The sequence below is a fragment of the Aethalodelphis obliquidens genome, unplaced genomic scaffold (genome assembly GCF_003676395.1).
Source record: "Aethalodelphis obliquidens isolate GAN/ISIS:26980383/991018 unplaced genomic scaffold, ASM367639v1 scaffold1, whole genome shotgun sequence".
NCBI classification, from domain to species: Eukaryota; Metazoa; Chordata; class Mammalia; order Artiodactyla; family Delphinidae; genus Aethalodelphis; species Aethalodelphis obliquidens.
Window position 1 is genome coordinate 62,751,207 of NW_020837945.1, and position 27,908 is coordinate 62,779,114.

Here is a 27,908-nt window from a genome sequence, read left to right on the forward strand (position 1 = left end):
TACACAGGAGTCAGAAAACTCTGTTAAAGTTCCCAAAGCAACTATAATTTATTTTTGAAAATATCAATGAAAATATGTATTTTAAAAATGTGTTCTCCTGTGGTGTTAAAAACCTAGCACAAAGGAAACTTGAGGTAGTATCTGAGAAGGAGGGAATAAAGTGAAAAACCTACACATGGAGAAATTTCACTATCTTAAACAGTTAAAAACTTTTTAAAAGAGCAAACAAACTATGTAGTTGATGAAATGCCCTTTGAATATAAAATAATCTTAAAGTTCCAATAATGCAAGGTGTTAATAACTGAGGAAAGCATTTCTAAGATATATAATTTGGGTCTTTCCTGAGACCCTCTAGCTATAGAGTTGCTATAGCAGTGCTACTAAAGAAAATTAATGTTTGTAATTAGACCAAAGCTTTAATACCATAAATCCCACTACAGCTACTTATTTTCAAACTGTTAAGGATCTGTGGCTATTTTCGAGACAGAAATTGTTCAGTTAACTCCATTTAAGATTCCGATTTGATTGGATCCTGTCTCAATACACACACACACACACACACTCTCTCTCTCTCTCTCTCTCTCTCTCTCTCTGTCTCTCTCTCTCTCTTTTTCTCCCCTAACAAAATGTGTTTGGGGGTTCTGTACTTAGAAAAACTGCTGTGAATATTTTAGTTTGTTTAGGATATGACACATTAGAGCAAATAACAGGGCATTAACACTCTCCAGTGGTAAAAAAAAAAAAAAAAAATCCATACAAATTATAAATCTCCATCCTTCACACTGTGATTTTTATGATATTTTAATAATAGCCACAGTTCTATTCCTTGATAGTTATTCAAGTAAATATGTTTTCTTTCTTCCTTTCTTCCCTCCCTTCCTTCTTTCCTCCCCTCTCTATCCTTTTATTCTTTTTTTCTTTATCTACCTACCTACCTATATATCCTTAAATCTTATATTTATGAAAGCATAGTGAAATAATCAACAGGAGACCCTCAGAAAGGATAATTTAACTTAAGATTTACAAAGAAGAGAAAAAGGATTTCTAAAATGCGTTACCTATATTTATGCCAGATCATAATCATATAAGAATTTCTGATGAGTCAGCACGCATCTAAGACAGTATACTGATGAATGAAAATCACAATGATACCATAGCTGTATAACTTTGGTATAGAGAAATGAACTCTGTTGCTCTTCTGAAAAATTTGCATAACACCATTTTGCATGACCAAGTGTTAGGAGGAGTCTCATTTAGTTTTTGAGAACTCATCAAGATCTGTCAGACAACACCCAGCGAGAAACTCACAAGAAACTGAGCAGTAAACAGAAATATATAAACCAACATTGTAATCCTTGTATAACGGTCTCCAAATGATCATTTGGCTTGCATAAGGATTAAACCATCAGATTCTTAAATAAATGAAAACTCTGAACTCTGTGAAATCAGGTCTCTAGCCAAATAAAAATACGCAAAGAGAAGTTGTTACCTGAAGATGAAAAGTCGAGAAGCCATAATACAGTAGTTATGACTACTGCCCCATACACATGACTTTTTCTGGAACAATAGAGTTTTAAAAGCAGGAAAGGCAACTTACCTAAGGAGAGAAGGAGAAAAAAAAAAAAAAAAAGTTACTATCAGAGAACTTTAAAAACATCTTAAGCATAGCATATATGTTGATAGGCAGAGCAGGGTCTGAACACATAGATAAATTACTAAATCCACTATGTATTCCCACTATAACTTTCTATTTTCCAAACCCCTTTAAATGTTCCTTGTTTCCCCATTCCTGGCCTGCTTTCTCCTATCTACCCTCATTTCACACCAGTATTTGCAGTTATCTCCTTCTCAGGATGGTTGAACTCCACTATCACTGAAATGTTCCTCAAAATGGGTAATTTCATTTCAAAAATAAAGAATCAGGAAATTTAGACTAGATTCCAGACTTTACTTCTTACTAGAGTACCACCTTTATCAAGACAAACCATCTGTGAACTGAAGGTGATTAAATAATTGAATTTATGTCAGCTTCTAGCTTCAGAATTCTAAGCTGTTGAGGGAAGGCAACCAGAGTGGCCAAAATAAATAATTTCTAAATAAAGTATCAGATTTAATAGCTCTCAGTTGGGATAAAATTTGGCAGGCTAGGTTCTTCCCATATCAATTGCCTTATTTTAGTCACTAAGATTAGCTATACTGTGCATAGGCAAGGCTGATTTGACAGCCAAGGCTCTGGGCTTATAGAAGGCTATGAATTGGAATTTATACAACTGCAATATCATTTGTAAAAGAAAGAAGAGTGGAACTGGAGGTAAAATGTGGGATTGTGGGAATGAACTGAGATGACTTGGTAAAATGGATCTAGTTGCCCCAAGATGACTTTCAAACTTCTAAGTTCAAAGGCCAATATTGCTCAGTGCCCTTGTCACATGGAATACCTATCAGCACATATAGGAAATGTGTGTGTCCATAAGGATACATAAGCAGACAAACTATAATATTGTTGGGAGCCAGGAAAGGGCTGGCTCTCTCAGGAAGGAAGGTGCCGTAGTGTTTGCAAAGCACCTAGTGCAACCTCCATTTCCTTGGGAACCAGCTTGGAAAATTCTCTAGTTGCACCACCTTAATGTTTCTCCTGATGGAAGCTGAAGTGTTCATTTTACGCATTGACTAATTTATGAGTTCAGTGAGAAATTCTTTGTAAAATAAATTCTAGAAAAGAGAGAGAACCTGAAAATGAATTCCCTCTGCACAACATGTGTGTATGGTCCCATTAGCAGTTGCACAGTGGGCAATCGATTAGGGAGGGAAAAATGGCTTTTTTTATGGTAATGGATTTTGAGCCTCCTGGTGATAATTTATTTACTAGAAATTTTGCAGAGTTGGCTAGCATGCTGATGAAAACCCTCTGAACATGTTCATTTAAAAAGAGGAAAAAAGTGGCTTGGCTTCTTTTTGAGAAATATTGTTATTAAATCATTGGAAACATATTGATAAAATATGCCTGAAAGCTACAGTCCTGTAATTTATAATACAAATTACATTGCTATTGACAAATGGCAATTTAATCCTGCAAATTAACTTTAACAATTTGAATTTCTCTGTTACATTTTTTTTTTAAAGAAAAACCTTGAAAGACATTCAGTAACGCTGTGCTAGGCTGGTCAACAGTGCTGAGTTTCTTTAAAAGCAATCCCATCTCCCTCGTATTTCTTTTTGTAGAGTCATCCTATCCCTCTACAGACCAAAGTATAAAACCAGGATATTTTCACCCTGACTTTCAATTCCTAGAGAATCCTGAGATAAAAGGTACTCCCTTACCTCAAATTTCCTTAATATAGAATGTCAGAATGGCAGTTTGGCTTGATTCAAAGAATGTGAACTTGAGAATCAGAATGACCAATGTTTCTATTTCACTTCCATCACTTAACTGGCTCTGTGAGATGGGGTAAATGCAGTTTTTTCACTGAACCTCCATTCCTTCCCTATTTTGGAAAAGGTGTAGAAAAAATGAAGCAACATGCATGTGCCACGTGCCTACGCTTATACTTGATATCCATTAGCCCATGCCCTACAACCCCCCTTCAAACAATGAGACCTTCCAGGGGCTAGCATCTTCCTCCATTTTTAGTTGGGGGAAAACCCTCTCTTTTCCACTCTACTCAGAATGTGGGAGTGAGGTGCTCATTAGCAGGGACAATTCAGTACTCATTGATTCATACACATACGCATAATCTACTACTTGACTTAGGAAGCACAGGAATACTGGGAAGTAGGGAGAAAAAGCTAGGGATAGTTATTCATATTGGTTGGCCTTGCTAATACCTAGCTATGAAACTGTTATAGCAATAGTGCTAAGGAGGGGAAAGAGATAATAAAGGCTTTTGACTTTGGAGATACAGGTATTTTATGCAAATGAATATATGAGCCAATCAAAAAGAAATTATATAAAATATATCAGAAAGATAAAACAAGAATGAATATATATACACCTAACCATACAGTCCTAAAATATATAAACCAACAACTGACTGAAGAGAATTATATAAATCAAATATTTAGATTTAAACTACACTTCCCAGAACCAACCGAAAAAGCAGACAAAAGAAAAAAATGAGGAAAGATATGCAATATATTAAGAACATGATTTGAATAGTTTGATTTAAATAGACAAATATAGAACTTCACCTCCTATAACCGACAGATACATATTCTTTTCAAGTACATATAGAATATTCATAAAAACTGACTATATACTAATGAAAGAAAGCATAAATGAATTCCAAAGATTTATCATTAAGGCAATATTCTCTGACAAAAATACAATAAAATCAGAAATTATTCTTAAAAGGTAGAGCTAAGATGCCACAGTTTGTCTGGTAATGACAAAAAAGTCACTGATATTTCTAAACAAGTCTTTGGCTGAAGATAAAAAAAAAAAAGAGGAAAAGAAAAAGATTTTGAGTTTTCACCAATTACAGATTTTCTTTTTTAAACTACTCAGCCATAAAGAAGAATGAAATTTTGTCATTTGCGGCAACATAGATGGACTTGGAGGGCATTATGCTAAGTAAAATAACTCAGAGAAATACAAATACTGTCTGATATCAATTATATGTGGAATCTAAAAAATACAACAAACTAGTGAATATAACAAAAAAGAAGATGACTCACAGACATATAGAGAACTAGTGGTTACCAGTGGGGGGGTAGGGGGGCAACAAAGGAGTGGGGGAGTGGGAGGTACAAACTCCTGGATATAAGATGTACTGTACAACACGGGGAATAGAGCCAATATTTTGTAATAACTGTAAATGGAAAGTAACCTTTAAAATTGTATAAAAAATAAAAAGTAAGATAGAAGAAAAATAAAATCTTAAGATAAATTAAAAAATACTTAAGTGGCTTTTTCATGTACATTCAAAATCATTGGGCACAGATAACTTGTAACAGAGAGAAATTTGTAGCTTTAAGTGCTTTATCTGAAAACAAAAAATATTGAAAAACAAATGAGCTAAACATTTAAAGTCAAGAATTTAGTAAATACAAAAATAAAGAAAATATTAGAACAGAAATTATTGAAGTGAAAAGAGGTAATAAAACCAAAAACCTGGTTTTCTGAGAAAAATAATAAAATACAGAGACTTTTCACAATAAGTGAGAGAGAGAAACAGAGAGAATATGCCACTGATGGAAAGTGAGAAAAAGACACAACAGAGAATGAGAAAAATAATAAAATGTTTATAAAGGACTATTATATAAGAAATTTCCAAATCTAAACAAAAAGTATATCAGAAAAGAAATTTATAAATCAAGGCAAGAATAGAAAATTTAATAGATAAATAATTACATAACATGGTAATCAAAGATTTTCTTCCAAAAAAACCCCCCCAGAAAACAAAAAAAACCTAGGCCCAGGTGATTTTATAGATAAATCTTCCTAAAATTTCAAGAGATAATTCTTAAATTAAAAAAATTATTTTACAAAATAGGAAAATGGTAACTTGGTTTATTCAAATTCAAAGTATTAAATAAGAACAGTACAACAAATGGAAATTATAGGCCCATTAAAATTTTGAACATACATAAGAAAATTCTACTTAGCTAATCAAATCCATGAGTATATTAAAAATATTTATTAAAAATATTTATTCTATAAATTAAATAAAATCCCAACAAGAAAATTATAATGATATTTTGCAGAACCTAGCAAACCATACACACACACACACACACACACACACACACACACACACACACACCAAAGGGTAAAAAATAAAGTAAATAAGGCCAATTTTTGATAATGAAGAGCAAAGAGGGACATTCTCCTATCACATAATGAAAAGCACCGAAAAGGCAGTATTGTACTGATGAAGAAACAGAGATACACCTCTGCAACAGAAAAGAAAGTTCTTAAGTATATGAATTGTGAAGTATTATAAAGGTGGTTCTACATATCAGTGGGAAAAGGACTAATTTTTAGTAGATGAGTGTTAAGAAAACTAGTCCACAAATATGGAGAAAAATAAACCTAGATTTCTCTCCCATATCACGTTGAAAAATTGACTCAAAATGTGTTAAAATCCTAAAAATAAGAGGTAAACATATAAAGCTAAATGGAGAAAATGGAGGGGAATATGTCTTAAGGATGGAGAAAGGCTTTCTAAATAAGATCACCAAAGAAAAACAATTCGATAAAAAAATGAATGGTTTTGAGTACAACAAAAAAATTTTTGAAACTTTCATTTAATGAAGAGTGCCATTGGTATAGTTAACAAGTGAAAGATTGGGAGATCATTTTTCTATATAAAATGACACATGATTAATATTCTGCTTAAGCAAAGAACTCTTTAAAATCAACAAGAAGAAAGACAGGGAGCCCATAAGAAAAATGGATGAGGGATGAACCCTAAATGGTTAAAAAACAGTACGAAAACACATGCAAACTCTTCCAAAATGAGAAAAATGTGGAAAATGGAAATTGGCAAAATTTAAATCTGAATGATTCCAAGTGTGGAGTGAGCAGGAAGTGGGAAATAGGGAATCCCAAGCATTGCTGGTGGGAGTGTAAACTAGTATAATGTAATGGAGAGCAACTTGGCAGTACTTAGAGCAATTAATTAAACATATAGCCTCTGACACAGCAACTCCTGGACATATATCTGGAGAAACTTTTTCACAGATCTAGGAAGAGATCTGAACAAGAATGTCTGTATCACTATTGTTTATGTCAGTGCAAAAACTGAAGCCAATCCAAACATTCATAAAAGCGAGAACACATAAGAAAAATGCATTGGAGTCATCCAACAGAATACAATGCAGTTATGAGAAGAAACAAATTAAATGTAAATACAATGGAATGAGTAGATCCTAAAAATTATACTCAGAGGAAAATAAGAAACAGACTTTTTAGCACATCATTTATGTAAAATGACCCAAAAAACCAGCATTATTTATTGAACAAAGACAGACACATATTTAAGAATACATACCTAGCATATTAGCACAGCTGATTATGTCTGGGTAGGAATAAGGGAAATGAGTAATGGGAAAAAAATAAATCAGAGAGTGGCCATGCACAGATCAAGGTTGAAAGTGGACCACAATATGAGATATGGGACTAACTCAATATTCTGCTCCTGTTGTTAAGGAAGTGTTAAGAAAAACCAAAGTGGAAGCCACAGTTTGAACATACCCCTGGATCAAACACTCAAGTAACCAAAACGTAAAACTGCCCTATTTCCCTGAAATGTTTTCTGCATGTCAGCATGACCTTACAGTTCTTAGATAATCAGCTACAAGCAAGTAAGCTTACTCAGAGAAAAGGAATGTAAGTTTCTAGTAACCAACCATTAAAACACACACACACAAACAACAACAAATGTACTTTCTCATTCATGCTTTATGAACTGAGCGATAGCTACTGAGAGCCAAGCTTCTCAACCACTTTAGGTTGGAAGTCTCCCTGTTTTTGAATAGTTTCCTTCTTGCTCAATAAACACCTCATATCAAGGAAAGCTCTCTGAATTTTGACAGAAGAAAGGAAATGACAGGAGGAAGGGAGGAGAGGAGGAAGGGAGGGTGGAAGAAGGAAAGAAACTGAATATTTGGCAGTTATATAAAAAGAGCTCAAATATGATTAGACAAGTGTAAGTATTTTATATATAACATGCTAGTTAAAAATAAGGCCTAAGCTTGGCTCAAGAAGCTCAAGATTTCTACTTAGTGTTACTATGGTCAGATGAGAGGGTCCTTGAGTTTTTGGAATCCAGATGGCCCATCTCTGAGTCCCAGAGGCTCAGTGCATGATCTAGATTATACTCAATAATTCCATGTGTTTAGGCCCCAGAGTCCTTCTCAGGTTTGGTGAGGAGTCAGTCACAGTCAGGTCTCTTCACTGCTCCACGGCAAGCAGGTATTGCGAAAAATCCTGAAAATACTAGGTACAAAGAGCCCTCTAAGGTAATTTATTTCAATGATTCTCAATCCTGGCTCTGCCTCAGTGTTTAAACTGCACATGTCAAAACCCTCCCTCAGCTGTACAGAGAGAATCTCCAGTGATGCAGATTGCGAATCTGTCTTTTGGTGAGCTCTATGGGTGACTACAATGTTGCCAGACTGGCATAAGTAGGAGGGGCCATTGGAAACCACTCTTCCTTTTTTATTTATTTATTTTTTTTTGCGGTACGCGGGCCTCTCGCTGTTGTGGCCTCTCCCGTTGCGGAGCACAGGCTCTGGACGCGCAGGCTCAGCGGCTATGGCTCACGGGCCCAGCCGCTCCGCGGCACGAACCCGTGTCCCCTGCATCGGCAGGCGGACTCTCAACCACTGCGCCACCAGGGAAGCCCCACTCTTCCCTTTTAACTTGCATTCACTGCCGAGAATCCTCCCAATAGGTGTCCAGCTCCTTCTAGATATATTAAAACAAAATGGAAGAATAAGATGTCCGTAATTTGACAGGAGGGTACAATCTTATATTCTCCTTGCTAAATATGCTTTCTCTAAGCCCTTCCATGATTAGGTTGCCAGTAACTGAACTTTACTAACTACTGCCGAGGTTTTCTGAGGCAGGAGAGAGAGAATTTCACCAGATCATTGTTAAACTCCAACTAATGTTGTGTTAATTACAAGTATAACAAATAACCTTTAGGAAGAGGAGTAAATAGCCCTTTGGGAGTTATCTGAATATGAATAAATGCTAGTAGGTTTGCCCCTTCTTGTCCTTAGCATGCTACTGACATTTTGTCTATTATGGATATTGGCTCCTTTAAAAGACATCAATAATAGACTTTGAATATTTAAAATGGACATGAAAAATGAAACTATTTTGAGAGATTTACTCAAATTGTATGCAAATGTAATGCATGTTTAATGCCAATATATATGTGGTTCTCTTAACTATTTCCTATGCTTCACTGTACCTCTCAGTAAAATGCTAATGGCTCATCTGTGCTTCTTTATTCTATTCAGCAATTAATGTTAATACAACTTGTGTAGGTACCACACAGTGGCTAGAATAAAAGAAATGAAAGAAAAGGTCCCTGACCTTGAGAATATTACATTCTGGTTGGGGAGAGAATAGATGCCCCGAAATCACCCAAACAGACTCACGTTTGTGAATTACCTAGCTTGCTTAATAGCACCACTCACAGACCTCTGAGGACCAAGAGGAAACCCTGGGAATTATCCCAGACTCCTTTATCACCTCATGCTCATGTTCAATAAGTCACCAAACACCAGTTACCTTTCAAATCCATTTCCTTCTCCCTATCCCAAGACTTCTTTCTTAGTTCAGCTCAGTAGGAAATGATGCGATAACTTATAGAGCATCTCACTGGTTTCTCTGCCCTCACCCTTAATCCATGCTCTATTTTGCCTTCACAATGATTTTTCCAAAACTCATGGCTGACCAACCCATACTTAAAATTCTTCAGTGACTTCCTAAATAATATCCTAAATGCTTTACATAACATTTAAACCTTTCACAATTTTCCCCTAATTGGCTCTTCACTTTTTTAACTTACATCCTATTGTCAAGTCATAAGCAAAGACCTGCAATCCTACAATTTGTTGATTTACACCAACGATCAAGCTTCTACTAATGACAATACTTCCACTTGTAACAACTTCCCCTTTAATCCTCTTTCTCTTATGTGCTTGGTGAACTCCTATTCATTCACCTGGAGTAAGCTCAAATGATCGCTCTTCCCCGATACTGAGTCATATCACGCCTGCACTTTGAGATAGGTGCTGCTTCTATACATTTCCAAAGAATTCTGTGAATATCTTGTATCATTTTTCTTTTGTTCCAGTGGAGATAAAAAGGAAATCATATGTAACTCTAATAATGTGTACCTTCCTTTATGTATGTCCCTTCCCTTAGTAACAAGCCCCATCCAACTTCCACACCAGCCAGAATAATATGGGGAACTACTTTAAAGCCACACACACGGACACAAATACCTCAGAGTAACAAGGTAATGCCCCCACTATTCTGTAACTTCAGTTGCTTAGGACTATAGGGCAAGAGAGAACATAGTTTGCAGTTCATTTCGAAGTCCCAATTGATGGAGCACAACTTACACTATCACCACCGTCACCACCATATCACCATTGCTGCCACTATGACCACTAACATCATCCCTGGGGAACTTTACCACAGAGAGCCAGTGTTACCAATGGAATTGTTTTCTATCCTTTGGGTGAATTGGGGCTGAGGTAGGGCATGGTGGGAATATTTACTTCCTGTGCCCCCCCTTAGACTATATAGTTCTTCAGAGCATAAGCTAAGCTCTGTTTCTCCTTTTTCTTTTGTTTTTCTTTCTTTCTGTTTTCCCAGAATCTAGCAGAAAGTCTGGTACATGCTAAGCATTCATTGAATAATTGATAGATGGATGGATGAACAAATAAAAGAATGAATAAACAAATAAATAAGAGTGAATAAAGTATAAAGAAACTAGAGAATAGTTCCAAAGCTCCAGGTATAAGGGAATTTTTTCCTAGGTTGATGGGGTCAGACTGCTGAAACAATTGATTACAAGGGAAGGATCACTGTGGCATAAGAAAATTAAGGAAAGACTTAGGTGAGATTTGAGCTGGATCTTACTTCCCACCCCCCAAAAAAAAGAAAAGAAAAAAAGAAATTGAATAGGCAGAGAAAATTTTAAAAAGCACTTCCAGCTAAATATATAGACGGATATAGTGTTGTGAAAGGCAAAGGCCATACTGACTGTCACAGAGACTGTACAGGATCAAAAGAAACTATGAAGGAGTATCTTCACTGCTGGGTTGAGGAATTTACATTAATCTGGAATAGGTAACCCATGTAGGAAACTGGTGTAATGATGGCAGTGTTTGAAGAATTGATATATAAATTTCATATTTCATTTCTGAAATCAAGGGAAAAGCACTACATTGAGTCCCTTATATAAGCAGAGAGTTATACCCTCAGTTCATCATAATTAATATATCATCAGATATCTCGCAGGTTCTGAGAAGCACTTTTTTTTTTTTTTTTTTTGCGGTACGCGGGCCTCTCACCGTTGTGGCCTCTCCCGCCGCAGAGCACAGGCTCCGGACGCGCAGGCTCAGCGGCCATGGCTCACGCGCCCAGCCGCTTCGCGGCATGTGGGATCTTCCCGGACCAGGGCACGAACCCGAGTCCCCTGCATCGGCAGGTGGACTCTCAACCACTGCGCCACCAGGGAAGCCCCTGAGAAGCACTTTTTGAGTTCTGTATACTAGGATCCCTTTACTAGTAACTGAAATGGGGACATTTTGAGTACATTATGATTACTGTTTAACAGACAACAAAAGCAACTCTGTACAAAAGGGAAGAGTAGAAATTGAAGGTTTTCTAATTGAATCTGTAAGAAAATATAGAAAAGTGAAATATAATTTCTCAAAGGGAAGTGGTAGGAAACAAACAGTTCAAAGCCAAATATCATGGACTCTTACATGGCTATAAATGATTATCTTGATTTTACATTTTATTTGAAAGAAAAATAACTTGAATTACCTCCTAATCCTGTATCTTAGATCTAGTTCAGAATTAATTCATGAAAAATTCATTGTTAATTTCATTACATTCACATCTCATAGGAAAAGTGGTTTTTTAAAGTGATGGTCTACTAAAATACCAATACCAGGCAGAACGTGGACAGAAACACAATTGAGAATAGGGATTATGCTTTATTTTTCTTGGTATCATTAGTTCCTGGCACTTACCCAGCAAAGAATGAATATTTGCTGAATGAATAAATGAATAAACCGGTAGTAAGAGGACAACTGGGATTTGAACAGACTGTAAGGGAAACTTAAAGCATAATGTTGACTGACCTATTAACCATAAACTCAGTATAAAAAAATCTGGAATAAACCTATCTATGAAATGTGAAGAGTCTCTTTATATGCAATTATCTACACTTACAAAGAATAAGTTAAAGAGTCCAGAAGGAACACATATAAGGAAAACAAATTCCTTCTTCAGTTCAAACGTTGATAATTTTCAAGACCACTATAACTCAAATAAGACAAGTTACGTTTGGGATTTTCCTACTTTATACATCACAGAAAGACCTGCTAACTGCCCATGACAACCACCCACTGTATATCCATTTCCATCTTGCAATTTAGACCAAGTCTTTGTAGAAAATGAAAGCAACATAAAATATGCAGAGGACATCCGTATCCCTTCAGGCTCAGGATGAGCTGAGCATCTCTGAAAATATTATGCAAATACAAAAATGTTTTCTGTGGAATAGGACACTTAGCTGGGGCTTTCAACACCTTCAGATCTTGGAGAAAGTCAAAAGGGTAAGTAATGGAATCAGATTTATTTTCACTAGGTGCCAAGTGAGGGTTCAGCTAATTCTACCAAAGATACTCTCTCCTGTCCCTCCCCACTGGCTGCTCATATTTTCAACTTTAGTAACACAGTAATAGTACTAGGAATGTTCACATCATTCTGGATATTATATTAGGCCCTCCACTGAAGAGAACAGTGGGTTGGGATATAGCCAAGTCATCAATCTCAGTTGTTTCCACAATCACTCCTGGTCACTACAGCCCAATGAATCATTTTATGATATGTATTGATTGGTAAGATTAGATAGACATCATTTATTTTTTAAAAGTAGGCAGGGCCACAGGCTTCCTTTTGGTCTAGGCAAACGATGAATATGACAGTCTCCTCAGAGGAGATGATTTTTGGATTTATTTCACCAGACTGTCTGTCATTTGGGCTCACTGAGGTGTATAGATACTTCATTTTGCCAGAGAACCATGACCTTGCAGGGCATACTTAAATCTCTTATAAAGCCAGAGTAAAATGTTTCCCATCTTAATATACTGCAGCCTTTATGGTACAGGAAAACAGCACCAATATTTCTGTCTCCATTGGCGAGAAGACACTAGTGATTTGGGTTTCCTATATTTCTTATTTATCAAGAGCTGGGGGAAAAATCACAACCCTGAGTCCCCCAAACTTAGCAGAGAGTCTAATGCACCCTCCATGGTGTCTACTGTGTCCCCACTTCTGCTGGACATTTATAAGAACTAACTAGTAGATTTATGAACTGGAGCATCACTGTAAAAATTCTGGATCCCCAAACTGAAGAATTACAGATTAGTTTTTACCATGCCAGGAAGAACTGTTTTACGACAGTAGTGGCATATGCCTTTATTTGTCCCTTTGGTGCAACTGTCCTTAAATCAGAGCTAATATCAGTCCCCAAATTACCTCTATTAGGAGTACCTTTGTTTATAAGATCCAGGAGAATATCATCTAACTGCAAAAACTGTCACCTGACCCTACTAGTAGGTAACAGCTTTCCTTATACAGTTTCCGTGTACAGTTAAAGTACACAAATGCTCTTCTAGAAAGAAAAATAATAAGCAAATATTTTTCTTTATATAAAATTCCTTCTAGGGAGACAAATTTATTACAGATTACAATTATTTTATCATGCTCTTTTAGGTTTGGGTTTTTTTGTTTTGGTTGTTGTTGTTGTTATTCTAGAAAATGATTTACTCTAAATTGCATCTAGTAAAGACTACTTAATACAATTAATCATTTGTCGCCAAGAATTATTTACTTAAATCTCGAATTTGCTGAAAAGCATCACATTTTTTCCTTGTGCCACTGGAGGTAATTGCGTAATTAGTAACCGGTTTACAGAAGCATGTTTTTCACATACTGCTGATAACCCAGGTCTAAATTGCCCTTTCCATCCAGGATCCAAAGGCACTTTATAAATCATTGTATTTAAGTCTCTACTCACACCTGCTCACGCCCACACATAAACTGCAAATGGGGTGTATTTAAAGAGGCCATTTAATACTAGGATAACTACTGCAAAGAATTCGCCACTGGAGTGAAATGCAGCAAAGTTTTAACAGATGCTCAGGAATAATAGATACCAGTAGAGGTAAAGAAATAAAGAATGCCATCTCCAATTAAAACTACAGGAAAGATTTAGCAGGGAAGAATGTAATTACTCATTTGGACTTTGGCCAGGATACCAGAGCTACTAATACCCTTCACACTGGGGAAACTTTTTCAAAAGCCTTGAAAACTCATCCATATAACAACTGCACTTTAATATCTCAGCTAAAACAGAGTTTTCAGAGAATAAAAGGTAAAGAAATGGTCCCCACCACCACATGAATTTCATTATGGTGTAATCCATACCCCAATCTAACATACACACGTGTTTCCAGAGGTTAAGAATGGGAGGGGTCAGAAAGACTAGACTAGGGGCAGTGAATTAAAGGATGGAATAAAAAAAGGTGCCCAGAATTAGTGGGCTGACACACAGGACAGAGGCTGCAGGAAAAAGGTTGAAATTGAATTTAAATAATCAAATATCCTTTTGTTTTCTAGTCCTGTACTTCATTCCCACTTCAAGCACTATTATAAAGACGACCTGCTAATAAATGAACGATAAAAGTAATAATGGCATATCTGAAAGGACCTTAGGAATTATTCCTGGTTTGCTGAAGGAAAGACTGAGGCCCAGAGAATGGAGGCAGGTGCCCAAGGTCACATAGCTGAAGATAATTCCATGATACACTCAGACATTTGTATTTGGAAAATTACATGATTACAACCAAGGTCCGCGCACACTTCAGATAATTCTAACCTTTGTCAAATGTCCGCAATTGTTTAGCTCTGCAGGGCAGAAGCCAGGCAGACTTGTGTGCGTGTGTTTATACAGCTCAATAGTAATCACCTTTCCACCTTATTATTTATAGGATCAAAAACTACTCTCCGTACCCTTGACTAGCAGATGGTGGGGAGAACATGAAAGCGCAAAGTGACAAGAGGAATAAATTGGAAAGGAACATTCATAATAACTATGATTAGAAGAACTGAGCACAGTCCACAGGAAAATACACGCCTGCCAAATCCAATTCCACTTTCACTTCCACCTCCCGAACGATAACACCCACGGTCCTTAAACAGACTTGGAATTAAAATGGATTGTTTGCAGCTGCTCACATGCAGGCTTATTCTGTTGGCCCCACCCAGTGTTTACACGTGGCTTCCCTTCCCAGCCTCAGCTCATGCCAGGGAAGGCCATTTGAGAAACAACAGGACTGCAAGCTGAACAGAATGCATTTTATAAGTCAGCTGGATCTCATCCATGGGCTGAGAGTTCGTAGCGTTAAGCCATGAGCCCCGTTGCCTGGTTTTAAAAGGAACTTGCTCTCTTTGGTTTTCCCCCTAACAGAGGTAGCTGCAGGATTCAGGCCTTTTTGTTTCTTCGATTTAATTTCTGTCAAGTTCCCCTTTCCCTCTGCCCATCTTCTGTAAATTCTGTGATGGTTGAGTAGCATTTTAAACGTGAATGGGGATAAAGGACCACATTATATCTGATCGTAATAGCTAGTAGTAATTTTCAAAACGCTGCTTTTAAGCAAGTGGGTATGAAATTGTTCTTGCATTTGGCCAAGTGCGGCCAGTGGGAGAGTCAATGAGATCAGATTGGAATACGACATGCACGTGGGCACGGAGGTGCCTCAGCTGATGCTCATCTAAACAGGGGGGAAGCCAGGGTCTGAATAGGGAGGAGGCTCTGTTTTGTCTAAGAATGAGAGGCCCCTCAGCCTAGTGGGTCCTTCAGGTAGCACGGTTCCACCAGGAGCTGAGAGCATAATTAATATATCTCTGGTTGAAAGTTAAAAATCATTTGGCCTCCAGCTAGACAAAAAAGCCATTAAGTAAGTAAAATTTAAGACCTGTCTTACAGGTGTTCACTGTGGGAAGAGATGTGGACAAGACTACTAATATGGTTGCTACTGACCTGCATTTGCCCAGCTTTAAGACCAAAGAAAGAGTCAGCGACAGAGACATCAATGGTTTAATGGATGGTGGAGCTTACCTGTCTGAAGCAACGTTCTGGAGCAATACCCCACCGTGTGCAGGAGATGGTGGGCTGAACATGGCGGCCGGCTTTCCTCCGAGGGAAGGGGAGATTGCCAATTATGGGGGAATTGACCTCTGGTTGGTTCATCAGTTACCAGGGAAACCAGCAGAGGGGCACGCCCCTCACAGCCCCTTTGATAAGAACAATCACCAGCTGGGGCCTGGAGCAAGTACCTAGGAATTTCAGTCAGTGAGTAGGCCGCAGGTGAAGCAGGCGCCGTTGGGGCAGGGGAAGTACAGAGGGCAAGAGAACAGCCACCTTGAGTGGACTGACCATACGGTTGCAAATCCAGGGAACATTATAACTTTTCTGCTTATAAAATTTTATTCTAGGACGGGCCAAACATTTCCTTAAATTTGCTCAATAAAATAAGAGAAAAACTGCCAAGTCTTTCTTCTAGCTCTGCAGCTAATGGCCACATATTTGAATGCTAATGAAGTCCTTTTTATTCGATAAGCCTCGGTACTTTCAAGAATGGCAATCATTTCATTTGGGTATCAACTACAGAAGTACTTGGTAAAGCTGGATGGTGTGATCAGGCTCTACTCTAAACTCACGGGGTTTTTTTGGTTTTTTTTCTGGGTTTTAAGTCATTTTCCAACAAGATCTGAGCTCATAGATATAAGAAGATATATTCTTTTCTCCACAACACTATCTCAGTGAAGTTTTATCTCTTGTTATTTTAAAGAGACAGAACTTCACTGAGATAAAGTGGGTGAAAAGTCAGTCACTTAATCTGTGAATATTAACCAAGCACAGCACTATCATCGGAAAGCACAGCACTAGGCATGGAAGAACTAAAAGAAACAATTTGGTATCATCCTGCATTGGTCGAGCTAGAGCCATCCGTTTCCATAGCCCTGTGTGCATGCTTCCATAGCCCTGTGTGCATAGCCCTGTGTGCTCCCTGTAAGTGTGATAGCCCTATCACACTCCACTGTCCGTGTTTGTCTTTCTTTCTGGCTGGACTGTGTTCCTTCATGAGTTCTTGATAGCTTTCATCTTTGTATATGTAGAATTTACCATTATTCTTGCCACACTGGGGAAGTACCTAAATTAAAATACTTGAATCGAATAAATGTGGGTAGATATTATTACCAATGATTGTCAGGGTTCTCTTTTTATAATACAGACATCCAAAGAATGAAGGATTATGTAGTTAGGCCTCTTTCCTGAAGAGGCTTGTGAGGAGAATCCTCTGGTATGGGGTGGGGAGGGACACAGAGTAAACAAAATTCATTCCAAAGTATTTCCTGAGTCTAATCTACCCTAGGCACTGGGCCAGGTGTGGGAAGCTGCAAAGCTATGCATGGTACATACAAATACTGTTTTGGGGATTTTACAGTCTAATAGAGAAAACACACAATAATGGCCAAATTTGCCTCCACCAAGGAAACACATAGGGTTGCAGTAATGGTGCACTGGAGCCTGCTCTTACTTGAAATGGCTCCTAAAAGTCATTTGTTAAATATTTAGGTACTTCACAAGTTGGTTGTTAAATCATTAGTGGACTGAATTTGGCCAGGACAGGAGGGAAATCAGCAACCTTACAAATCTGGGACATTGTTTTCACCAAAGAAAGTATGTCACTAGCTAGCCACTGGTTATATTGATAGTAATGTGTACCTAACTCTGAGTCTCTTTGCCTCCTTTCCTCATCCTTGTCTGCTTTATCCTTTAAGAGATGATGATATAAAACAGAAGCATGTTTATAAGATACTTTCTTTTAAAAGTTTTATATTTTAAATTTGAAAAAAGGGCCTGTTAAGAACTTTTAACATTTTTTACAAGATAAAGCCAACAAAATAAAATGCTTCATTCTTTCCTTTTATGTGTGCCTTAACCAAACACATATAAAATAAAAACTAATTATGTTTAGCTCATGCATAATGCCTCATACATAATAATATTCCATAAATATATATTGACTTGAATTGTATCAAATAGAATCAAATCAAATTGAACTGAACTAAAATGAACAGACTAATTTAAAGTCTGCAATAATGTAAGATGCTTTTACTTTTTGTATTAAATTAAAACTATCTTTAGTACTAAAATATAATTGCTTCTTGCTTGAAAAAAATCATTTAAGTTTATTGTTTATAAAACTATGTAAGTTTGCTGTGAGTGGCATACTTTTTTGGTATACTTTCATGAACTGGCCATACATTGACAATCTGTGCCAGTTTATATCTTTGATTAAAACATTTATAATGCTAGAAAGCAATACTGGAATTTTAAATTATTTTTCAATCTGGACTTTGTACTTACTTGAACCTCACCTTGCTTTACTGATGAAGTTTATTTTATCTGCAATTTTTGATTCATATGCATTACTGGGGTCTCTAACACTTCCACGTTAATTACACAGTAATTTTTACTGCATGTCAGTGTCATCAGTACATGGGAGATCCTGTGAGGCTTCCTGCCATAGAGTGGTAGGCAAGAACAAATACACAGGGTCTAAAAGTCTTGGGCTTGAGTTCTAGCTGCTAGAGTTTGAACAAATTTCTTATCTCCTCTAGTCCTTAAAATTTTTATCAGTTAAGTATGAGGAAGTACGTATATCACAGAGATATGTGGAAATGATGGCTGTAGAAACTTTATTTCAGGGGCACACACACATGCAGATAAAGCTCTATAAATGTTAGCACCTAAAACACAGGAACAAGCAATAAAAGAGGAAACATTTGAAGTCCAAGTGTCTTCAAGGTCTACAAGATATCTACTGAAAGAGCAAAAGAATTAAATGAGATTGGTGCGTACACTGTAAAAATTTAGAACTAGGAAAGGAAAATAAATTGATATAGTATTTCTAAGTATAGTCCAGGAGGAGCAGAATAATAATTACTTATATTTATTAGATATCTGCTGTGTGCCAGGCACTTTCCTAGTGTTTCACATGCATAAGTCATTTAATCTTCAAAACAACCCTCTAAGGTACCCTTGCTCATATTCTCATTTAGAGATGTGATAACTGGGCTAGAGAGGTCTTCTCCAAGGTCTTATCCAATGAAATAATGAAGCAAAGGTTTATCCATTTATTTATTTATTTTTGGCTGCATTGGTTCTTCGTTGCTGCGCGCAGGCTTTCTCTAGTTGGGGCGAGTGGGGGGGACTCTTCGTTGCTGTGCATGGGCTTCTCATTATGGTGGCTTCTCTTGTTGTGGAGCATGAGCTCTAGGCACATGGGCTTCAGTAGTTGTGGCACGCAGGCTCAGTAGTTGTGGCTCACAGGCTCTAGAACGCAGGCTCAGTAATTGTGGCACATGGGCTTAGTTGCTCCACAGCATGTGGGATCTTCCCAGGCCAGGGATTGAACCCATGTCCCCTGCATTGGCAGGCGGATTCTTAACCACTGCACCACTAGGGAAGTCCCTGAAGCAAAGCTTTAAAACTTGAATTCAGGAAATAACTTTAGAAGATTACTCTTTAGAGCATATCATACATATGTATTATATATATATATATATATATATATATATATATATACACACATATATAATAACATATATATAATATATATTTAGCAAACACATAGTGTTTACTTACAGGATAGTTCTAGTCTTTTTTCAGAAAAATATTAACTCACTTAATATTTATAATAAACCTATGATACAGGTAGTATTATTAATCTCTAAATGAAATAACTATAACTGAGGCTCAGATAGGTTAAGAAACTTTCCCAGGCTCACACAGCTAGTAAATAGCACAGTGGGACTCACATCTAGGCAGTCTGGCTCCAGAATCAGCTATCTATATGGCTGCTCTACTCCTCAGTTAAAAGGGATTTTAACAGTTGCATCAGCAAGGTCATCTCCATTGTGGAAATAACTATGGGGTTTATTCCACAAATTTCCAAGATATTCTTCCCAGGGACAAAAATTTTCTGTGTGGAAAAAATTCTGTAATTGTTACAATCTGGTTATGACTTGTTTTTCTAAATTGCTCTCCATACATAGAGATTACTTGAATATTTCAATTCTTATGATACACCTACATTTCTCAAAGAAAATTAGTAAACTCGTATTCTGTCTTTATAGCTCATTCTCTTATGAGTCTGATTAATGTGAGTCATTTCCTAGGAGATAAGTTTTCTGAATCTGCTGGACTTTTGGCCATATTATAAATAGTTGTAAATTCCCTAAATACTAACCTATGAAACCTTTAAGAAGCATCTAATACCTTTTCCCATGTTACATTGTTCCTCCAAATCTCGATAAGCTATACCAATGAAAATCTCTTTACTTACTTTTGCTGTTACTGCTAAAACAAGATTTAATTTTTTTTTTTTTTTTAAGCTAGGAAAAAAAAGCTAGCCTTCAGTTTTTTTGTTTTGTTTTGTTTTTTTGGTACGCGGGCCTCTCACTGTTGTGGCCTCTCCTGTTGCGGAGCACAGGCTCTGGACGCGCAGGCTCAGCGGCCATGGCTCACGGGCCCAGCCGCTCCGCGGCATGTAGGATCTTCCCTGACCGGGGCACGAACCCGTGTCCCCTGCATCGGCAGGTGGACTCTCAACCACTGCGCCACCAGGGAAGCCCCAGTTTGTTAGTTTTGATTCTTGTTGGATAACCTGAAACCATTGGTCAGAACACATTTCTTGGATGGCTGAGTGGTTTTAATTGTGTGCATTTTCTCTATGTCTAGGCATAGAGACTTAATCACTTTAGTTCTAAGGATTTGTTTCGGAGTGAAACAACTTTTCTCTAAACTCTAGAATAATCCTCTGAAGTCTGCTCTCCATCTGTGTTCCCAAGTTTAAAACTCTCCCCTTCCATCTGCTAAATTCAATAATAACTGTAACACTAAGCAGCAGGTAGAACCAATATGCTGGCTGAAAACTGAATCCTGAAAATGAATCTGGCATCCCTGCTGCAGAATCGTCTGTGTTTGCTGATCTGACCCCATTAATCTCCAGGGAATAAGAGAGAAACACTGCAACAGACAAAGGGGGGAAGGATTTTTCTAATTAATAGAAAGAAATAATAACATAAAAGTCATCAGCCTTTTTGCCTGCATACGGACAGCTTTGCAAAACAAGAAAATAAGAGTGCCACAGATATAGCTCAAAACTGTGCACATATACAGCCACCCCACAACACATACCTCAATATTTCAACACAGAAACTTATCTTAAAGACCAAAAATCACATCTGCCAAATTATTGATTATAGTATATGGATATAGAGGTTGGAATCATAAGTACATAGAAATGGAAAGTCAAGAGATTATTTAAATATTATGGTACTGAGATTTAATGCTTCTGTTAAAAAAGAATTTCTCTTAGAACAACCATTGAAAACACCGTCTTTTATTCCTGAAATACCTGAATCACTCATTAATCAGAAGCTCAGGACGTGTCAGCACATTCACGCTGTTTCTTCCAGCTGTTTGAGTTTTTAAAGGCATAAATTATTCTTCTTGTCTTGTAATTGAATAAATTGCTTTTGAACACTGTTAGGGCACATATAAAGCATGAATATTCTCTTCCCTCCTTTCTGACTGCAGCACACTTTCGCACACTGTGTGTGTTTTTAAAAGGAACCTTTTGCTACAAGTTCTTCAAGTGAAAGATCAATAGATTGAAAACAAAACAGGAAATAACCTGAAAGGCAAATTCTTCTGTTCCTTCCTGTACGATTTTCCTTGAATTTAGCCATTATTCAGAAAGTCACAGGCTTAAGTACTCTACTGATCATACAAATTTTAGCAATCTTTCTCACCTTTTTTCCTTCTTTTCCCAACTCATGACTCTGACTCCCTCCTACGGCCCTTACACATCACTCACTTACTTTGTCTTTATTTACACTGTTCCATCCCCATTCTCTTCCTCCCACAGGTGGGCAATGACTGAGGTTGCCCCTGACTCTCTATACTTCTAACTCAATTTTAAGCTAACGTATTTCATTTATTTTTCTGCAAATGTATTCAGCCCCCTCCTTTTCTTACCTGCAAATTTTATCTCATAGTATGAATATGTTACTTCATGTTCATCCTTCCTTCCATTCTTTTTTTTTTTTTTTATGGCATTAATAGCACTTTATATTCCACTAGGTAATAATATACTTTGGATTTATATCTGAATTGCATTTAAATCCTCACCTACATAAAGTATAAGGATACTTAAAAGGTACTCTCTGGCTTATAAACCCCAAGAGGGCAAGGGGTGAAACCAGTATAATTGGTTCATATAATAGTCAGCCCAATATCTATACTTAAAAAAGGCAGCTCTTGGCAGCCATGAAAGTAGGGGGTAAAAAAAGAAAGAAAAAGGGTGTGGAGACTTAAAAAAAGACGTTGGTTCACTTTGCTTGGGCCTCATAGAGCTAAGTAATTTGCATACAATGACTAAAGTTAATGCCTTAATTCCACTTTGCCAAATTCTCATAGCATGCCTAGAAATTATTTTTTTAAACAGTTTCCTACCAAAGTTAAAGTTATATGTTACAAAAATGTAGAAAAACAAGTGCTGCTGCTATATATCTGAGGTGATATACCTACTATTTTTCTAAAACTATTTTGTCTGTGTTACCTCATTTAACAAACTTGATCTAATTGACCTATACAGACTACTGTATAAAACAACTGTAGAATACATATTCTTTTCATGTGTATATGGCATATCAACCACAATTGGCCATACCCTGGGCTATAAAGGAAATAGTCTAAAAAGCACCAAGTATCAAATTATTGAAATCATAGACTGTTGTCTCTGATTACAGTGAACTTAAACTAGAAATCAACAAGAAGATAACTGGATAACCCTCATATGTTTGGATGTTTATCACTGAATTTCTAAATAACTCATTGATCAAAAAAATTATAGTGGGATTTAGAGAACATTTGGAACTAAAAAATAATGAAAGTATAACATATCAAAACTTGTGAAATACAGCTAAAGTTCTGCTCAGAGAGAAGTGTATAAACTTAAGTCCAATAATTAGAAATATAGAAAAACTAAATACTAATTTTCTACCCATTTAACTCAAAAGGTTATTTAAAAAGAATGGCAAATTAAACTCAAATAAATAGGGAGAAGATAATAATAAAGAACCAAAGTTTAAGAAAAAAATAGAAAAGAGACATGCAATAGGGCTTCCCTGGTGGCGCAGTGGTTGAGAGTCCGCCTGCCGATGCAGGGGACACGGGTTCGTGCCCTGGTCTGGGTAGATCCCACATGCCGTGGAGCGGCTAGGCCCGTGAGCCATGGCCGCTGAGCCTGCGTGTCCGGAGCCTGTGCTCCGCAACGGGAGAGGCCACAACGGTGAGAGACCCGCGTACCGTAAAAAAAAAAAAAAAAAAGAAGAGACATGCAATAAATGGGTTCAACAGAACCAATAGTTGTTTCTTTGAAAAGAATATTATTTATATACCCTTATCAAAGCTATTCAAGGAAAAAGAAAGAATGCCCAAATAACCAATATCAAATGATAACAGTGACATCACTATAGATCACACAGACATTATATGAACATATTACAAACAAGTTTATTCCAATAATTTGCTAAATGGAAAAAATGAAAATTACCTAGGAAAACATAACCCAGCAAGAATTTTGCAAGAAAGCACACCTAGCACCCAGATCTTGGTTTCTAATGCCATTCTCCAACTAAAAATAAATAAACAAATAATCAAGATTCCTTGGAAAAAGAGCTGATTTTATGAAAGGATTGAAACTATACAAGATGAACCTGGACCACGTTGTGCTACAAAAAAATAAGAAAATATTCAGAACACGAATAAACAAACAAACAAAACCCAAAAACCTCACCATGTTTGTTAGTATGTCAAAGGAATATAGGATCCAACTAAAAAGTTCCCAATAATCAAAGCTGGAAAAATTTGAGCAACAAATAAAGCATTACTATATTATAACCCAAAGTAAAAAGGGAATATGCATGAGATCATCCTGATATAAATAAATGACTGAATATATAAATAAATGGGAGAATAGACAAACCTCCTGTGCAGAACAATTCTGACTTATGTAGATACCTCACCTTTAAGGAGTATAAATTCACACTTCAGTATGGGCTGCATGTAATGACTTTCTTCAAAAACTACAGTACATAAAGTGAGAGAAAACGGGTAACTTTACCAAGGAGAGACCTGACAAACACTGCCTCAATCCAGGTGGTCAAGGTTAACATCAACAGTGATAAGTCATATTGCTAGAGTGTCCCTTTCATTTAATGTAATGAGAATGGCACTTTAGTTCTGTGGTCTTCTCCCCCAAACACATTATCTCAGTGTAATCATGGGAAAAACAAAAAATTCCTACATGCCAGATATTCTCCAAAATACCTAACCTATAATGCTCAAAATTATCAAAGTCATCAGAAACAAGGAAAATGTAAGAAAACAGTCACAACCAAGAAGAGCCTAAGGAGCCCTGATCACTAAATGTCATGTGATATTCCTGGATAAAATCCTGAAACAGAATAAAGAACATTAGGAAAAAACCGAGGAAATCTGATGAAGTATGAGGCTTTGGTTAAATTAAAAAAAAAATCATAGAGAAAATGAAAGGGTAAAAACAAATCATAGAAAACAATTTTATAGAATGATAGATTAAGCTGCTGGAAAAGAAATCAAATATGCTTGTTTTGTGGAAGAATATAATATACCTTCTATCCACATCTCTCACTTAGAATAGGGAGAAAATAGCTGTGAATCGCCTTGCAAAGTAAATGCATGATTGAAAATCTTAGAAAAGTTAAACATATTTTGTTGCTTTCAATAAATAGTAAATATCATCTAAAGGGGAAAAGAACTGCTTTATAATACAGAAAATAGACTTTTGTCTTTTATTCTATATGTTTTATGGGCATTCCTTCCTTTCATTCTAGGACTGTTGTAAAGATTAAGTAAAATTTCTAAAAAAAAAACAATACACAAAAAATTTTTAATTAGGATAGACCATATACTATGTCATAAAACAAGCTTCAACAAATTTTTGAGGATAGAAATGATTTCAAGCATCTTTTCTGACCACAATTTTATGAAACTAGAAACCAAGCACAGAAAGAAAAATGGGAAAAGAACAACATGCTAATAAAAGACCAATGGGTCAATGATGAAATCAAAGAAATCAGAAAATAGCTTGAGATAAACAAAAATGAAAACACAACCTTACAAAGTCTATGGGATTCAGCAAAGCAGTTCTAAGAGGAAAGTTCAGAGTGACACAGACCTTGAGAAAAATCTCAAATAAACAACCTAACCTACTACCTAAAAGAATCAGAAAAAAGAACAAACAGAACCCAAAGTCAGCAGAAAGAAGGAAATAATAAACATCAGAGAGGGAATAAATAAGCTAGAGATTAAAAAACAATAGAAAAAGGTCAATAAAATCAAGAACTGGTTTTTTGAAAACATAAACAAAATTGACAAACCCCTAGCCAGGCTCACCAAGAAGGAAGGAGAGAAGACCCAAATAAACACAATAAGAAGTATAAGAGGCAAAATAACAACCGACACCACAGAAATACAAAAAATCATGAGAGAATACTATGAACAGTTATATGCCAACAAATTGGACAATCTAGAAGAAATGGACAAACTTCTAGGAACATACAGCCTTCCAAACCTGAGTCAAGAAGAAACAAATAATCTGAACAGACTGATTACTAGAAGTGAAATAGAATCTGCAATTAAAAAACTCCCTGCAAACAAAAGTCCAAGATCAGCTGACTTCACTGAAGAATTCTACCAAATATACAAAGAACAACTTACGCCTATCCTTCTCAAACTATTCCAAAAAAATTGAAGAGGCAGGAACACTCCCACATTAATTCTACGAAGCCACCATCATTCTGATACCAAAATCTGATGAAGACACTAAATAAAATTACAGACTAATATCTTTGATGAATATAGATGCAAAAATCCTCAACAAAATATTAGCAAATTGAATCCAACAATACATAAAAAGCATCATACACCATGACCAAGTTGGATTCATTCCAGGGTCACGAGGATGATTCAACGTACATAAATCAATCAATGTGACATACCACATTAACAAAAGGAAAGACAAAAACCATATGATCATTTCAATAGACATAGGAAAATAATTAGACAAAATTCAACATCCATCTATGATAACAACTCTCAGCAAAGTGGTCATAGAGAAAACATATTTCAATATAATAAAAGCCATTTATGACAAACCCACAGCCAGTATAATACTCAATCGTGAAAAGCTGAAATGCTTCCTGCTAAATTCAGGGAAAAGACAAGGCTGCTCACTCTCACCACTTCTATTCAACATAGTATTGGAAGTCCTAGCCACAGCAATCAGACAAGAAAAAGAAATAAAAGGTATCCAAATTGGAAGGGAAGAGGTAAAATTGTCATAATATGCAGATGACATGATACTCTATATAGGAAACCCTAAAGACTCCACACAAAACCTACTAGGGCTGATAAATAAATTCAGCAAGGTAGCAGGATACAAGATTAATATACAGAAAATCTGTTGCATTTCTTTACATTAACAATAAAATATCAGAAAGTTTAAAAAAAAAATCCTGTTTAAAATTGTGTTGGAAAAAAACCTAGGAATAAACCTGACTAAGGAGGTGACGTTTACATGCTGAGAACTATAAAACATTGATAAAGGAAATTGAAGATGATGAAAGAAATGGAAAGATATCTCATGCTCTTGAATTAGAAGAATTAATATTGTTAAAATGGCTATACTACCAAAAGCAATCTACAGATTTGGTGTGATCTCTATCAGAATACACATGACATTTTACACAAAGCTAGTAAAAATAATCCTAAAATTTATATGGCCCCCAAATGCAAAAGCAATCCTGAAGAAAAAGAACAAAGCCAGAGGCAAAACAACTCCCAGACCTTAGACTATACTACAAAGCTACAGTAGTCAAAACAGCATGATATTGGCCCAGAAATAGCCATACAGATCAAGGGAACAGAGTAGAGAGTCCAGAAATAAATCACACACCTATGGTCAATTAATCTACAACAAAGGAGGCAAGAATATACAATGGAGAAAAGACAGTCTCTTCAACAAGTGGTGTTGGGAAAGCTGGACACCTATATGTAAATCAATAAAATTAGAACACTGATTCACATCATATACAAAAATAAACTCAAAATGATTTAAACACTTAAATATAAGTCATGACACCATAAAATTCCTAGAAGAGAACATAGGCAAAACATTCTCAGACATAAATCGTAGCAATATTTTCTTAGATCAGTCTCCCAAGGCAAAAGAACTAAAAGCAAAAACAAACAGGACATAGTCAAACTCGGAAGCTTTTGCACAGCAAAGGAAACCATCAACAAAATGAAAAGACAGCCTCCGGAATGGGGGAAAATATTTGCAAATAATGTAACCAACAAGGAGTTAATATTAAAAAATATACAAACAACTTATACAACTTAATATTAGAAAAAAAATCAAACAATGAGCAGAAGACCTAAACAGAGTTTTTTTCCAAAGAAGATAAACAGATGGCCAACAGGCATATGAAAATATACTCAACATTGCTAATTATTAGAGAAGTGCAAATCAAAACCACAATGAGGTACCACCTCACACTGGTCAGAATAGCTATCATCAAAAAGTCTACAAATAATAAATGCTGGAGAGGGCGTGGAGAAAAGGGAACCCTCATGCACTGTTGGTGGGAATGTAAATTGATACAGCCACTATGGAGAACAGTATGGAGGTTCCTTAAAATAAAAATAGAGCTACAATATGATCCAGGATTCCCACTCCTCAGTATATATCTGGAAAAAACAAAAATTTCTAATTTGAAAAGATACATGCATCCCAGTGTTCATAGCAGCACTATTTACAATAGCCAAGACATGGAAGCAACTCAGGTACCTATCAACAGAGGACTGGCTTGAGAAGATGTGGTATATACACACAATGGAATATTATTCAGCCATTAAAAAATGAAATATTGCCACTTGCAGCAACATAGATGGACTTAGAGA

At 36.4% G+C, this 27,908-nt stretch overlaps 1 long non-coding RNA gene across 1 annotated transcript; it reads left to right on the top strand.

Annotated features, from left to right (window-relative positions):
- The first annotated feature begins 821 nt into the window (after positions 1–821).
- LOC113619889 (uncharacterized) lies at positions 822–26,723 on the top strand. Its single transcript, XR_003432588.1, has 4 exons — positions 822–832; positions 2,931–2,939; positions 6,592–6,603; positions 26,605–26,723. It is a non-coding gene; the product is annotated as an uncharacterized LOC113619889 (long non-coding RNA).
- The last annotated feature ends 1,185 nt before the right edge of the window (positions 26,724–27,908 follow it).